Below are 14,268 nucleotides of genomic sequence, written 5' to 3' on the forward strand. Positions count from 1 at the left end.
GTAAAAGAATAAAAAAAATAAAATATGTGTGTTTCAAAAAAAATTCTATCAGATTGGAGATGCGGGGCATCGATCCCCGTACCTCTCACATGCTAAGCGAGCGCTCTACCATCTGAGCTACATCCCCATGTGACATTATCGTGTTCAATGCTCTATTTAACATAACAATGGACTTAAGTGAGTGAAACGTTAAAATTGCATAGTTTGAGAACTACTGCGCACACTAGTGCAGATTAAATGCCACTGTAATAGAGCGTGACCCTGAATTCATTGATGTTAACACATGTACATTTTTATATTTACATGCGCGAGTACATATACGAGTATGTATTTCAACCACAATTTGTTAACAGTAGATGAGAAAGTTACTCATACATGTGCTCAAAAAACGTTTTGATTTACAGGCTTTATTCTTATCTACTTAGTGTTGCTATAAGTTTTGTTGTAAAATTGTCAAAGCAGTGGGCCTTTAAATTTTAAATGCAATGTTCACGTTATTATTTGTTTTTTGCTAAAATGTTTTCTTTCAAAATAAATACCATTAAGTTGGATTTACAATTAATTAAAACTAGAATTAACCTCTCCAAAAAGAGGCCAAGAAAATTGTTGTTATTATTCGTTTTGTGTGAAATCGTACTACCGAAGAGAATTTAACTTTTTATATTTGGCAGAAGGCAACGCTGCCTTTTTACCTTTAAGCAATAATGAAGCACACATACATTTTTATTCAAAACCTGGGTTGCCTTGTGATCTTTTCTCAAAAAACTTTAGAACATAGTAGTAGTTGTTGCATGAGAAAATTTAAAGGAAAAACTCTTCTTCAGCAGTTCTTAAACCTTTTTATATACAATAGGATTTTCAAATTTCTTGAGATCTACGGACCTTTAATAAGGAGTGGGATGGAAAAGAAAATCGTATCTTGGTGATTGTGGAAATAGTGCGAGTCAAATATTTAGTTGAGCCAAAGCTGTGTGAGAACGAATTCGTCGAACATCCTCAAGGAAGCAGAAAATCATGGATAGAAAGCTGGGCATATCTTTCAAATCCATGCCACAAATCAATCGTTATGGCCTTTCTACTACATATCAAATATTTACGGAGAAGCACTGACCATCTTCTAACTACGCGGCTAAAACTAATAAGATTCCTCCTAAATTCATCCACATGCATATGAGTGTGTGTACATTTTCATACGCATCTTGTGAACTATAAGTAAACTTATTAGATATTTCCCCTCATTTTATGTGTACGGTGTATTTTCCAAAAGAGCGTAACTGTTTTTTTGACAAAGCTTGTATCACAATGTCACCTACATTCAAATTGAGAGAGTGGCTCATGATGATGCGCTTTAACCAGTTTTACCCATTCCCTTACATACATACATATGCACCTACAAACATGTATGAATCATTTCCCTCACTACAGATTACTGACCTTGCACACAATTTTCTGTTTTGTATTTATTTGTTTAAATTATTTTATTTTCCCTTTTGTACAAATTCTTTACTCAAAAAATTCATAACCTGCTAATAAGTATCATACGTGATTGTTAAGTAGTAAATATTTGTAAACCCAGAAAAGTTTAAGCACATTACACATACATATTTACATATATAAATACATAAATAAATCGTTTACTTATATGGACGTATAATCCCCATAGAGGTGTATGGATTATTGTAACTGCTTAAATGTTCGTTCCCCAGATAGAGAGGCAAAGCCGCTCCTATATTCGCACGTTGTACATCAAAATGGGATCTGTATGGAATGGGGTAGTTGCTAACATTCAGTGGTCCTTCCACTGGAACGCCACCAGCTCTGCCACCATAAGTAGGCTCTAATCCAAAATGGTTGTATTTTTGTTGTGGTGTAATTGATGCATAGCTACCAAAATCCGAAAATTCATTCAGCCCCCTATGTGGTGGTGCTTGAAAGCCCATTCCTGGCGAAGGGGCACCGTAATGAGGAAACGAGTGATAGTTATTGTTGTAAGTGGGTGGAAAACTGTTGTAGTTATTGTAGTAAGGGTAACCGCCGATGCCAACCGAGTTGTCCACACTGTAAGCCGGCGGTGTAAAGTCACCAACATAAACACGATTTGCTGCTGCCATAGAATCCAAGCCATTGGTGAAAATTAAAGATGTGGTGAGTAAAAGCTAGACGATTGGAAAGTTTGTTAAGTGCGTTCGTTTTTCGTTTGAGTAAAGGGCAACTTACGAGAATTATCCTCAGCATATTTAGCAGTTTGTTGACTTGTTCAGAGGAAATGTAACTTTCGCAAGTACTTTATAGATTATTTTTTTATTTTATTCGCTAATATTTTTTTTGGATAAATCGAGCCGTCGGCTTTTAGACCGTTTATTCAAATATTGAAAATAAAAACTTTAATTTGAATGAAATGTTATTTTAAATTGATTAAAAGAGATTTTTGTAAATAAGCGAAGGTTAAATTTTTTACTGGTATAAAATATTTGTTTTTGAGTAAAAATGAATTGGGTAAAAATTTTAACTTTCATTTAGTACTCATGCGATCGAAAACAAGTTTATTATTATTATTTTACAATTATTTTTTCCTTCTAAAATTTTCATGATCTTTTACATATGTGATCTGCGTTTTATTATTAGAATGATGCCTTTTATTTTGTTATTGAAAAAAAAGAATAAAAAAAAATTTTAAAAAAATTAATTATACACTGCACTAAATAATTAAAATTCAGTTATTGGTGCTGGCTGCAGAGTTCATCCACCCATTGTATTATTATAAGATATCAAACAAATATTTTATAGGTTTGTACTTTTGTAATTTAAAATTATGAAAAGTCAAATGTTTAGTGTTCCGGGCTTTTAATATAAAGGGTGGTTCAATTTCAAGGGCCGTTATTGAATGTGAACCACACCTAAACCTCAAGCTTTTCCTGTATTTCATTTGATATTCTTCAATTTCAGACTAACTCAATTTGAACCATGGAAAAAAACATAATCGAGCAACGCGTTAAAGTTATTCAGGCTTATTATGAAAACGCGCGTTCAAATCAAAATGCATATCGCGCACTTCGTGATGAGGCACATTTTCACCTCAGTGGATTCGTCAATAAGCAGAATTGCCGCATTTGGGCGAATGAACGAACGAAAAACCAATGCACCCACAAAGAGTGACTGTTTGGTGGGGTTTATGGGCCGGCGGCATCATTGGGCCGTATTTTTTCCAAAATGAGACCGGTCAGGAATAGTGTTCGCTATCGTGAGATGATAACGATTTGTTTATCGCCCGTATTGGAAGACATGGATGTGGACGATATGTGGTTTCAACAGGACGGTGCCACTTGTCACACAGCTAACGAAACAATGGCTCTTTTGGCTGCCAAGATCATGTGATTTGACACCGCTGGACTTCTTTCTTTGGGGTTATTTAAAAGAAAAGGTGTACGTCGATAAGCCAGCAACAATTCAAGAGCTAAAGGATGAGATAATTCGGCACATTAATGGCATAGAACCTCAATTATGCCTCAGCATCATCGAAAATTTGGACCATCGGATGGAGGTGTGCCGCCGAGGCCGCGGCGGCCATTTGGCCGATATTTTGTTTTATACGTAATTGAGCTATACCAATATTATCATAATAAAGAGAAATGACAATAATTTAAAAAAAAAATTGTATTTTATTCAAAATCAACACCGACACTTTAAACTTAACCACCCTTTATTTTCTTTTTTTTTTTACATTCTAACTTCAATTTAGAGTTAATTAATTTGAACGCGTAAAAATTAATTAAATGATTTAAATAGAGTAACATTTAAATAAAAATATTCATGTATATATTTTATACTCTAATAGTAAAGAATTTCTTTTATTTTTTCCCTCTAAAATACAGTTGGAAAAGAGCTTTATGATTAACTTTTTTAATAAAACCTTCTTTTAATGAGCGATTCCATGTCAAGGGATCAAAGTATTTTGGACTTTGTCGTTCATTTTTCTGAAAATTAGTTTGTTTGTGGGCTTGTAATAAACCGAAAAACGTTAAAAAAGAATTATGATACTGAGATATATTAAATGAGAGTTCAAGCGCTCCGCGCCAACGCGTGGTAAACAGATCAGAATAATATAAACTACTTTGTAACAGCAATTATGAGACTCGTGACTAACTCTGGTGGCGTACAGATAGAAACTAACATGCAATCACGACCCAGGCTCGAGATATTTACGTTGGGCCGTCGATCTATTCACGAGCCTCGGTCGTCATGTTCATGTTTGAACCAAAATTTCCATCACGAGTCAGACTCGTTTAATATTTAAAATTTATCTTTTAATTTTTTAGGGTAAAATATACTTTTTAAAAAATTTTATTTTCTGTTCAATATTTTACTTTTTTTTATTTATGAAGAGCACTCTTCGCATATTTAATTTTAAATTCTTATTAATATATTAAAAACCAGTATTTTACACTGATTTTCACGGGTTCGCTGTACGTATTTGTACAATATAAATCGAAACGTTAAGGGAACACCACTATGAAACCTTCACGGACTACTGAGCATAGTCTCAGCTATTAATGAAAAAAAGCCTTAGAAATGTTTGCATGGGAATACCAAAATATCAACTTCTTAAAATCTTAACCGCGTTTGCTCATTTCTTGAGTTTTTATGTTATATTCCCATTTCTATTACTATTTCTTTTACACTGATTCACTCACATACTTAAACTCTCTTTCGAAGTTTTTAAATTAAAAAGTTTAAGTTATTTAACGATTATTACTAATTTTTTTTTTAAGTCTCTGTACTTTTCTTTTGTATCAAATTAATTTTTAAATTTGAGCTTTGCTATCCTGTTTTGTAATTTTAATGCTATTTGCTTTCCATTTTCCGTTTTTTTTACATGCCAGAAATATTTATATTTCCCCTACAACTTCCACGTACAAGAATAAGCGATAAGTACTTGCCTTCAAGGAAAAGTCCACAATTTTATAGTCTCGAAGAAAACTTTTACTACCAACTTTCCATTTGAATGCCTTCCGTTTTTTCATCGATTGCTTATAAAAATTATCAATAGCTCGATATGTAATATTACTACGTATTTAAAAATGTCACCGTTATTATTCGTACAGTTATTTAGCTCATTAGCATGGAAAATAAAAAAGTACCCTAAATGGAAACCAATTAATCGAGCTGCTGGTCCATAACTAGTGCGATTTTGGCAATTGAAAACTACTTCTTCTCGATACAGAGTACATCAGATCAAAGGCGAATTCATTTAAAGTGAGTTGGTAGAGAAACAATGACATTTGCATGTATTTTGATTTTGCAATTTGGCAGTTAGATTGTCAAAATTTTAATCAAAATCTAAACAAACAATTAAGGTGGTCAACAATTTTCAAAAAATCGATTTTTTTAGGCTTTTAAGAATATACTGTTAAATTTTTAGAAGAATATTCCCAGTACTTTCGATTCTGCAGCAGGTAAAGTCAGATTGGTCCCACGGCGGCATCAATGGTCGCATAATACACTCTCAAAACTTTAGACTCAATTATCTCAAAACTACTTTGTTCGGCCTGGTGTTGTAAAAAAAAGACTATTCAACCGAATCGTCTGGAATTTTAATACGTTGTTCACATCATCAATGGCTATCGCCCGTACTAGAATCATACTATTCTTCCAATTATTTCGTATTTTTTTATTAAAAAACTGAAAACCCCTAATTTTTAGAGTGTCAAATTCAAAACTGCGCCATTGTGTGTGTTGTTGTAGCGGGACATAGCTACAGTCATACTGATTAATAATTTTTTTTGGTTTTTGTGTTTCAGATAAATACAGGGCCCGCCATCTATCGTTACGGATTTGAACTAGGTATTATTTGAAGAATGGTAACACTTAGCTGTCATCTTATTTGACAGAAAATTAGTTTTATTCTTCCGCTGTACGAAAATTACGCACGGCAATGGGAAGAAGAAAAGCACCGAATGAAGCGTATGTGCGTTACTTTGCGAAAAAAGTAAGAGAAACTGGGTTGCTTATTGGCAAACCAACGCGTGACCGACCAAAAACCGTGCGTACACCCGAAAATATTGCTGCTGTGGCCGAGAGTGTTCGTGAATCACCAGGAACATCAGTTCACCGTCGTTCTCAACAATTGGACATTTCGGAGACATCATTGAGACGAGTTTTGCGTAAAGACCTTGGTATGGTAGCCGAGGCAGCCATATGAATGAAGTTGTGTTCCATCATTAACCGGAAGGATTGTACTTCAAAATAAAAAAAACAGTTTGGAAAAATATTGAGTAGTTTCTTTTTTATAGCATTTGTGATTCCGTAAAGTTATATGGCGGACCCTATAGAAGAGCTAATATGGAAAACACCATAATTTGTCCAGGACAATTTTTCCGGAGGTTCAACTTCAAAATTATTGAAATTAAAAAAAATTGTTTTTTATTTTATTTTTATATGTAAAGAAGTTAAATGAAAAGCCTAAAAAATTTAAATATCGTTTTTCATTTTCTTATTGTAAAAAAAATCCTGAAAATACCCTAAATTTTCGAGCTCTAGACCACTGGGACTCCTTAAGGCAACAACAAAGAAACAGGATACTTTAACATTCCTACCAGCAAATTGCAAGAAAAACCAAATCAGATGCTATAGCGTAAGTCACCACGGTGGCTTCCTCTTAAGGGGACAGATACCATATTTTCCCTGAATTTCATTAAAATTATTTAAAATGAAGAAGTCAATATATTGTATATTTTTTTAAAATGGCATACAGTTCATTTAAACATTAAAATAACATAAATGTTTTTTTTATTTTAATCATTTAAAATGGCGGATGTACACTTAATTCTTCCAGGAAGGTCGCAGCGGGGCTTTTTCAATCGGCGGGCATTGTAGCATCGGCGCCAGTTACCTGAATAGAAAAAACCAAAAATGTTTTTGTTTATTAATGTCATAATTTCTATATGAATTAACAATAAATGGAAAAAAAAATCGCGGAAAAAATGCTTAAAAAAAATTAATTTTGGGGCGAATTTTCCTACTATTTTTGCTTCGAAAAAATTATTTTTTCGAATAATTTTCGAAAACTTTAAACTCATAGAAAGTAATATCATAAAAAATATGTGTGCGAAATTTCAGGAAGATCGGTCAATAACTTTTCGAGTTATCGTGTACGCCAATTCGAAAAATATAGTTTTGAGAAAAACGCGTCTAAAGTTTGAATACGTAACTATACCTCTCCCACCCCTCGAACGCAAAGAATAGAGTCGTCACGGTTGACGATCTATAATATAAGAAATACTTAAATATACATTTAAAAATTTTTTGACATATTCTTAAAGGACTACATTAACATTTTATGAAAATATTTTTTTTTTCGAAATTTACAGGTATCTGTCGCCTCATCTATCAAATTTAATATTAAATATTTCCCAAATGCACGGAATGTAAATTGACATTTGTTAGCACATTGCCATGTAAATTTCCTTAGCTGATTATATGGAAAAGGAACACAAACTGGTCATGGTTCTTATTTCACCACTTTGGTACTAGTAAATATATCTTCATATAGTGTATTTTTTTGTCATTTCATTAGCATCATACCCGTGTGCTATAATTGTAGGTGTATGAACAAAGTTTAGTTGATAATTTAAGCATCGTATGAAATCACTCTGCATGTCTTTCTCAAAGACTAAACATTTTTTAATAACTTTTTTTAACTTAACTTTGCATTGAAAACGATCATTGTCTTCTTTTCGCACACGCAATGTGCAAAATTTTTGGTAGTTTTTTTTTATTTGGTTTCACTTCGATAATTTTTCGTTCGTAGAATTGACTTAGCCACGTATTTAGCCTCATATATGTATGTATTACGAATGCTTGTAGGTACGACTAAAATGAGAAATGAAAATGAGAGTGAATTATATAAAGAACAATGGATACAATTTTTAACTAACACAAATGTAACCCTATAAACTTTCCGAATAGCTAAAATCTATTCTAGCATAATTATTTTGTTATTGCTATTTATTTTCATGTTTTTCTTTTCATCTAATTTTCATGCATATTTCCTCATTATTCCTAACGTTTGCAAATTTACACCGAAAAGGCGTTGAACTTTTATTTGTCTCTAACTGAGGTGAGGTCATTCGGGTTTGATTAATTAAAAGACAAAAACAAAATTGATAATTGTATTAGTTTACTGATGAGCTTAAGTGAAGACTATGAATAATCCAAAAATAAAAATATATCAATACATTTATTACAATAGAAGAACTGCCAACTACATAAATCTAAGAGCAAAAATCTCGTCTCCCTACCAGTTAGATTAATTTTTTTATTTGTCTTTATAGGCTTATAAGCGCCTTATTATTATTACTATGCTACTGCGCATTCCGACCAAAGTAGATCTATTGTGCAAAACCTGCTGAGGTACCCTATATTTTGAGGCTTTTTAAAAATTTTAGCACATTATTCCATAGTTTATATAGAAGTACAGCAATACCACCAAGGTGCTGTAGCCTTTTTCTGCCTGGTGCATGACATTCACAAGGAATGTGTTCTGAATTTTCAATGTCCATTTCAAAGAACCGGCAGATGATGATTTCAGAGAGGCCAATTTTGTTTAAGTAATATCTCACGCTACAGTGGTCTGTGAGATAATCAGTTAAAATTTTTAAGTCCACTCTGCAAAGTGAAAGTAGCTCATCAGAAATTCCTCTGTCCGGCGTTAGAAATTGTTTCACTTCTCGCTGACCGATAGATTTTCGCCAGTGTTCAACGAACTTCTTCATTTCCCACCTCCCTTTCTAAGTCCACAGAAAGGTTCAGGATCAATTAGAGGCATGTTTACCCCTTTTTTTGCTAGTTGGTCCGCTATTTTGTCCAGGAACCCACGCCAATAATATTGTGTTGAGGTGATTGTAGTTGATATAAGGACTTTCAAAGCCGCCTGACTATCTGAAAGTATGTAAATGTGAGTTCCTCTCATTTATGGAGACATTCCTTCGCACATATCGCAATGGCATATACATATTTCTGCCTGGGAAATAGTTGGACTCGATTTTTTAAATTTGTGCCCATTGATTCCCGTCTCTGTTCATTATGTCATTCTGGGGCTGAAACCCCATGTCCATGTTTCCAAAAAGCCTTGTATAGGCATATAATGCCCTTATGGCTTTTACAATAACTTCCTCAAGATGAGAGTTCCAAGTGAGCGTTTTGTCAAGATCTGTGGAGAATTGAAGAGTCGATCCATTTTGGACAGGACAGTTGATGTTGATGTTCCTTTTCCTGGTGAACGGCACTAGCGCAGTTTTAGATGTGTTAATGGCAACGCTTTGTCGGTGCACCATTTGTTTATAATGTTGAGGGCTTGTTGCATGCAGTTAGAGATGGTCTGCTCATGCCAGCCCACTATGTATACTAACAGGTCATCAACATAATCCTGAGTGTTAACTTCTAGATTGTTCAGTTTGTGGAGAAGTTCATCCAATACTAATGTCCACCTCTTGTGGACTTGATAGACTTTATTCTTCCTCCTAATTCTGTACTGATACAAAATCCTTTTTATCAGAAAAGTCAAATATGAGAAAATTCCAAGTACTATTAAATGACTTAAATGGTCTAAGGTTACAGTTGTTCGTCCAATTTCAAAGATGACTTAAAGCCTTTTATTAGATGGTACAAGGCACTTTCTGGTCTTTCTTTTATATATCTCTAAATATATCAGGTCAGACCATAAGTTCGTGCGTATTTTACCCATAATTTAACTTTTGCACAATTTTTGCATACACAAAATGATTCGGGGAATATAACGGAACTATTTATATTTTCTTTGATATATTGTGCATTGTTAATAAATACTTTAAACATCTTTTTTATTAATTTTAAAACCACCTTTAAAAAACGCACGAACTTATGGACTGACCTGATACATAAATAAACTGAACTGGGATTCTGCTCCAATTTGTATCAGATCAGTCCATAAGAACGTGCGCTTTTGAAAGATGGTTTTAAAATTAATAAAAAAGATGTTTAAAGTATTTATTAATCAATAATATATTTTCCTTCATTATTTACAATGTCTTCCCTACGTTTAGGCAAATTTTTAATTCCCTCAAAAAATTGTTTGTCCTTGGAGCCAAAATACGCTTTAATATCCCTTTTTAAAGCTTCTTTTGAGGAGTAGTTCTTGTTACTCATATGGGATTGAAGTCCACGGAAAAGGTGATAATCACAAGAGGCAATATCCGGAGAGTATAGTGGATGCGGCATTAGCTCCCATCCGAGCTCGTTCAGCTTGCCTAATGTTTGCCTTGCGGTATGAGGTCTTGCGTTGTCGTGGTGAAATAAAACTTTGCGTCTATTCACTAAAGACGGTCGATTTTTTTTAAGTGCCTCATTCCGGTTTGATAGCTGATGGGAATAATAATCAGCAGTTTTCGTCTTGTTTGGTTCCAGAAGTTCACAAGAAACAATACCGGCCATATCCCACCAAATAGACAGGAGAATCTTCTTGGAGTGAAGGTCATCTCTAGGGGTCGGTTCTGGTGTTTCATCTTTATCTAACCATTGGCGTTTCCGAACAGGATTATTGTAAAGGACCCATTTTTCATCACCAGTAACGGTACGGTTCAAAAAACTTTCATTTTCAAGCCGTTGCAGTAGCTGAGAACACACATTCACTTTGCTGAAGGTTGGCGACGGAAAGTCTATGCGGAACCTATATTCCCAGCTTTGAAGCCTTTCCCAACTGAATCAGGAGCCTGTGAACTGTTCCATGCGATGAATTTAACCTCTTAGCTATCATATCGACTGTCAAATTTGGCTCAGCTTCAACGAGTTCGAGCAAGGCGTCGGAGTTAAAGACTTCAGGACGACCAGCGCGCGGGGCATCCTCCATGTCGCAGTTACCACTTCGGAATTTTGAAAACCACTTTTGCGCAGTCCTTACTTGTACTCACGGTATCCTCTCCGTGAACAGTGTTTATTTCTGCAGCAGGAGTTGTTGCATTTTTACCACTTTTATAAAAAAAAATACAAAATATGCCTCTTATATGCGTTCGAAGATTCCATTTTAATTTTTAACAGCACGTGCTTCTATCCGCGATCAAAATCACTTGTTAAATGCACAATATATCAAAGAAAATATAAATAGTTCCGTTGTATTCCGGGAATAATTTTTTGTATGCAAAAATCGTACAAAAGTGAAAATATGGGTAAAATACGCACGAACTTTTGGACTGACCTCATAGTATTTGTGTTGATGCTGTCCTACAAATGAATTCACCAAGAACTTCATGACGACTTCGAGAGCTAGGTGATTTTTACCAGACACCGAGGCTGGTCATTGCCTGTCCACGAGCAGCAGCTATTAGACAAAAATTACCTATTTTATAATTCGTCCATAGTAGGATTTGAACCAGTTCAAATCACTTTCCTCTAAAGCCAACCAAGCACTTGGTTGCTTTACCCAGCAGCGACAATTATTGAAGGTTTCGGCAAAGTAGAATTCTGTGTTACTGCATACAAAGCTCAAGATTACTCAGAAGTTTTCCGTGATCGGAAAATTAAAACGCAGGTCCTATGAAGGGAGTATTTGCACCCTTTTTCGCTAGGTTAGGTTAGGTTTGTATGGTTGCCCAAGGAATGAGCACACTTGGACGAAGAAAGATTCGTCTTTTGTGCTCCCATTGTGAGAGAAAGACCGATGGGATGCAGGGAGAGGGCGGGGAGAGGTGGTGGTGCCTTTTTCGCCAAAGTGTCCGCAATATCTTTCCCTTCGTGCACCTCATGTCCCGGTAACCACATCAGTGTAACAAAATTTCTTGATACTAGAGTTTTGAGAATTTTAAAACATTCCCAGACCAACCTTGATTGGAAAAGCTATATAGCGATTTTAGAGCTGCGTGACTGTCAGAGAGAATGTTGATATTGGCAACACGTGTGCCACTACAAAGACTTCTCAGGCACATGGCTCTAAGGCGTAGATCTCCGCCAGAAAAATGAACGTCCTAAAACTAGTCTACTTATTCTACTATTAATAAAAAAATATCTGAAAAGGGGAGTTTTTTAATGACGGAAACCATTTTTTCACACAAATTTGTAACAAAATTTTTTTTTTCCCAAAAAAATTTAAGTATTTTATCCTAAATATAATATAATTAATAAAATAATATAATACAAAAATAAAAATTATAAAAATAACCGAAGCTATTTCACTTTTAAAAGCTATGAAGCAAAATTGTCAACATTCAATAAATGTCTAAACTATTAAATTTATCCAAATTTTTTAAGTTTACTTATACTTAAACCAACCAATCAAACCAAATTTTATAAGATTTGACTAGAATGTCCAATATACTTGGATTAATTGATGAGAAATTGCTCTGGAGTAACCAAGCAGTTTTTTAATGCTTGAATCTACCTCAGTGCGGCCAAGCTCGACTAAGAAATGTGTTCTGACATATCATCGCATTTAAGTAAGTGCAAAACCCTAGTACTTAAGTGGATTAAGTTTATCAACTCATTCATTTCAATTCATACCAGCAGCGTTCACAAAATGCTTTTGATCCCAGGAGAATAGTGGCTGAACCTCCTCTTGCCAGTTCGAACGCCGATATAGTTGCCTGCAAACTAGCAGAATCCTTTCGTTACAATCTCTAAGGTTGTTTAATCTTCACTTTTCATATTAATACTAACTGAGCCGGAAACACTGCAGGTACCGTGAAATCGTGATAGCTATTCTAATACTAGGTCTGTTTATCCATTTTTGCTCATCAATGTTTGACCCATTTGTATATCAATGAACATTTCTGAAATCTAGATTTATAGTTTAATTTTTTGTTACACTCTTCGGGTTTGAATTTGTTTTTTAATGCCCTAAAAGTGTGGAAGATTTCCTAACACGAAGGTTTCCGCAAAATAGCAATTTGACATTTGTATTCGATTGATAAGTCGTCACATATTCAGCGACACAGCATAAATAAATTCGGACTGACTATCATGACACCATATTCAGTTTTCATTTCAATGGCCGCCACAACATAATTGGTTCACAGATCAGTCAGATATTTTGGGTACGTTCTTTCGGAAGTCATTCTTGACAAGCAACAATATGGAACTGTGGTGGCAACTTCACGGTTCTTAGCGCCTATGTTCTTGAGCTTCACTTGATCTTGTCTAATTTGTTAACTCAATTTAAATTTGACTGTGAAAGACACAGAAATATTTCAAAACGCAGTCAAAAATTTGTTATTGTTTCGACTGCTTGAAAACCACAAAAACTATAATATTTAAAAAAATCATAAAAAAATTTGAGCGACTACACAAAGATAACACAAATATTTGTTAGGATTTCCCTGATTCAAAATTCAAAACGACCATGATTGTGGTTTGTTTAAATTAAATTCTTCTTCTACACTTTTAATAATGTTCAGAAATATCATAAAAAATGTGAGCGGCAACTCAAAGATGAACAAATATTTGTTAGGATTTCCCCGATTTAAAATTCAAAACTGCCTCTATTGCGGTTTTACGTTGTTTTAAATTCCTCTTCTACACTTTTAATATTCATGAGACTGTAAAATTAAAGACAAAACTAACTAAACACCAAGTCAATTTACAAATAGAAAAATTAGAACACTGAACTGAAGTGGAAAAGTGGTAGGTGAGAATTGTCGCAAATCATCACTACTAACCGCTGGCTTACTGCTGCGAATGATCGCTGAAAGTGAAAACGCAAAAAAAAAAATGTTCAAACAGAAGACGCCATCAGCAGGTAGGTGGTGGCTAATCACGTCTTAGATGATTGATAGCTGCTCGAGAGGTTATTACACTTTGCCCATTTATTTACTTTTCATATTAACAAATAAACTTTAGCTTTACTCAAGTTAGAGCATCACTGATACTCATACGCGCGCTGCTAAGAGTTAAAGGTGCAATCAGACATGGCGAGGAAAATGCTTTGCTCTTGATTTTGTTGTCACAAAATTTTATTATCCCATATGAGAATCCAAAAAATATGTTGGAGAATATCTTTCAATTTCCAAAATGAAACTTACTTAGTCTGACTGCAATTATTAGAAAGTCAAACAATTTGGAAAGGTATTTCCGATTTGCTGGCGCCTGCATTAGCCAGTTTTCTAGAAAGTGCTTTTAAATTGCTCGAATGTTGCTATGTGCCATTGTTGGCGACTAAAATATAAATTAGTGTAAATAAGTAAAATGAAATATTAAATATAAAATATGATAACTAAACATTCCTCTGAAATCTAATATTTATGTGAT

At 34.3% G+C, this 14,268-nt stretch overlaps 1 non-coding gene across 1 annotated transcript; it reads right to left on the reverse strand.

The window, feature by feature from the left end:
* Nucleotides 1-54: 54 nt before the first annotated feature.
* Nucleotides 55-127, reverse strand: Trnaa-agc (transfer RNA alanine (anticodon AGC)). The gene has a single exon. It is a non-coding gene; the product is annotated as a tRNA-Ala (tRNA).
* Between the last annotated feature and the right edge of the window lie 14,141 nt (nucleotides 128-14,268).

This window comes from Anastrepha obliqua, chromosome 1 (genome assembly GCF_027943255.1).
Source record: "Anastrepha obliqua isolate idAnaObli1 chromosome 1, idAnaObli1_1.0, whole genome shotgun sequence".
NCBI classification, from domain to species: domain Eukaryota; kingdom Metazoa; phylum Arthropoda; class Insecta; order Diptera; family Tephritidae; genus Anastrepha; species Anastrepha obliqua.